Genomic DNA, 2,952 nt, shown 5'->3' with positions numbered 1-2,952 from the left:
ATGTCGTAAATTTTATAGAATATTTGACACTTTATTCTCATGTAGATTGACAGAGGATAGAATTTTTAGAAGAGCATAGAACAAAAAGGATAGGGGCAACATGAAGTTTGGCATATTGGGTTGAAAGGAAAACTTCCATGCAAGGTTAAAATGGTACACTCAAGATAAAGTGTAGGAAAATTTTCTTCACCTCATAGTAGAAGATTTTAGGGACCAAATTTCTACAAAGGTGGGGAGTGTGATTGAGATTGGATCATTATATAAATGTTCATCCATCTCAATTATTTTAGTGTGGACAAAATGGGAGAATCATCTCACATAACCATTTTTACTGGTAAGCCCCGGTTTGATAGATTGGGGCCTAGAACCCTATGAGAGCATTTTGAGGAATAAAGTGGAAATATTTGGGGTAAACGTTTTCTTCTTTAATGACAATTTTTTTTTTTCCTATTCTACATGCAAATTATTTTCCAACGGTGTAAGAATCACCTCAATCAAAGTTCTTATCCAAAAGTTATGCCACTCAGAGGTTGAACTTCTTGTTTTGACCACCATAATTCGAGATGATTCCACATAAGCTCCTATTATTCATGGAAAACGGGATAGCCACATGATAATGATTAAGTGGAAATTATAAGAGTCCATATTGTAACACTAGCTAAGAGTTAGAGGAATCAAATCTGACCATTAGGAGGCTAACAAGCTATGTTATAACTTGGTTGTTAGGAGGAAAATGGGTTCCATTCTTTTGAGTGCATTTTTTTCCATAGATGAGAAGCGTATCCAAGAAGGGTAAGGAGATATCACAAAAAAGGATTTGTGCACTGTAGTGGTCCACAGTTCGCAAACCTTACTTTGCACTTGTAGTCATTTTCTATTTAGAGAAAGAGAGTAGAGCGACCTCATCTTATGGTTGGGTTTTCTCTTGAAAGTGTGTCCCAAGATATACCTTATGTTGATTTTGGTTTGTGAGTTTTTATTTTTTTGTTCTCTATTTTCTGCATAATTATCATTTTAATTCATATATAATAAACAATAATTTACAAATCCAAAAATCTAAAGAGAAAAAAAATCCTCATAGTGTAGATTTCTAATTTTCTAATATATTTTAGTAGATTCGTTGTGACGAACTACCGATGGAATATCCAAGGAAGTTTACAAATTAGTCTGGGAAGTTGAGTTGCTAGTGTAGGTCCATGTTTAATAGAATCATCTAGAGGAGGGTGAGAAGGCAGAGGTGGATTTTCATCCTAATTGTGATCATCTGAAGAAGAAACTAAAATATGAATAGAAGATGGCACAAGCACCAAATATGGCTCATAGGCTAAAGATAATACAAATATCAAATTAAGCTCATACACCAAGATATTTTCATCAAGAGTAACATCTATTCTAATAATTATTTAATTCGAAAGAGGTTGAAGAACTCTATAAACCCTTACATCCTTAGAATATCCAACAAAAATACAATTATAGTCACTTTTATGCTTTAAGGTCTTCCTTTTTACATCAGTAATGTGAGCTCATGCTTCACTACCAAATAAATGAATATGGCTTACATCTAGCTTAATTTTTATCTATTCTTTTAGGTGATATATTTTACAAAGCGTTTGTGGGACTGTGATTTATTATGTAAATTGCACAATTGATTTCTTTCTCCTAATAATGAAGACTTAATCCCTTACATTGGATCATTTAATTGGATATTTCCTTTAAAATGTGATTATTTCTCTCAATTTTTTTCTCTATGGTGTATATGGAACATGGCTTGTGCATTACAATAAGTTGTGAATTTTTTGTTAACATATTCACCTACATTATCTATTTTTAACATTTATAGTTGATGTCTAGATTGCTTTTCTACAAGGGTCTTGTAGGCCAAAAACATGTCAAAAACTTTACCCTTAAGTTTTAATAAGTAATCTAAAGTGTGCCTACATAAGTCATCAATGAAAGTTAAGTAGTAATTATACTTGGAGAAGGAAGGAGATGAAATAAAACCACACAAATCATTGCAAATAAGTCGCAAAGGCTTGAGGTGTACCAAGAAGCATGTTTGTCAAAATTGTCCTGATAATGTTTGCTGAGAAAATAACCACACAAACACTATCTTTGCAAGAAATGAGAGGAGAAAAACACCATACTTTGATTACATAGCTTTTGCAATGGGAAATAGTTTAGATGACCAAACTGCTCATGTAAAAGTTTGTTCAAGTCATCGTTGTAAGAAATTAAAGATGATGCAAAATATAACTACCCAAAGTTTTCAAATTTACACAAATTAGTAATATCATCCAAAAATTTAGTAGCAAGGTCATGTTTATGGTTTTCTAAACCCTTTACTAAAAATTAGTGATGTGAAAGCAATATTTTTTTACCTTCACCAAAATGAGTGATCTGATATATTGATATATGGTTGCAGGAAAAACTCATAACACAAAATATAACATTCAAATAATAATTGTTTACCTGATTGGTTCCAAACCCTACAACAATAAGAGATTTATCATCAACAAAAAATAGTTGTTTGGTGTTACAATAATTAAGCACATAAAAAACAGCTTAATCCTTAGCCATATGGTAATATGCCCCAAATTCCATAAACCATTCATTAGAAGAAAAATTTGATATTACATTGATGGAGAAATTAGAACAAAAAGTGGATGTCCATGAGAAGAAGTGTTAGGTGAAGAAGAATCAGAGTTGTTATTATGATTTTTCATTGTGCTTTTAAGGCCTCCATATTTTTGACATATTTAGACTTCATATGACCATGTTTCCTACAAAAATTGTGATGTGAGTGAGCCTTCTTATTCTTCGATTTTTGTCCTTTTTCATCATTGGGAGTAGAAGTTGGATGGAAAGGTTTGGGACCTTTGTTTTTATTTTAGTTGTGAGGATACTGATTCTTGGAATGCTTGGTTTTATCTTTTTTTTGGGCCATTAAGGCTT

This window comes from Pinus tabuliformis, chromosome 1_2 (genome assembly GCF_031772625.1).
Source record: "Pinus tabuliformis cultivar Carrire ecotype Pingquan chromosome 1_2, CPIR1, whole genome shotgun sequence".
In the NCBI taxonomy this organism is placed as follows: domain Eukaryota; kingdom Viridiplantae; phylum Streptophyta; class Pinopsida; order Pinales; family Pinaceae; genus Pinus; species Pinus tabuliformis.
The sequence above is the reverse complement of the archived record's forward strand: the minus strand, read 5'-3'. Positions refer to the sequence as shown.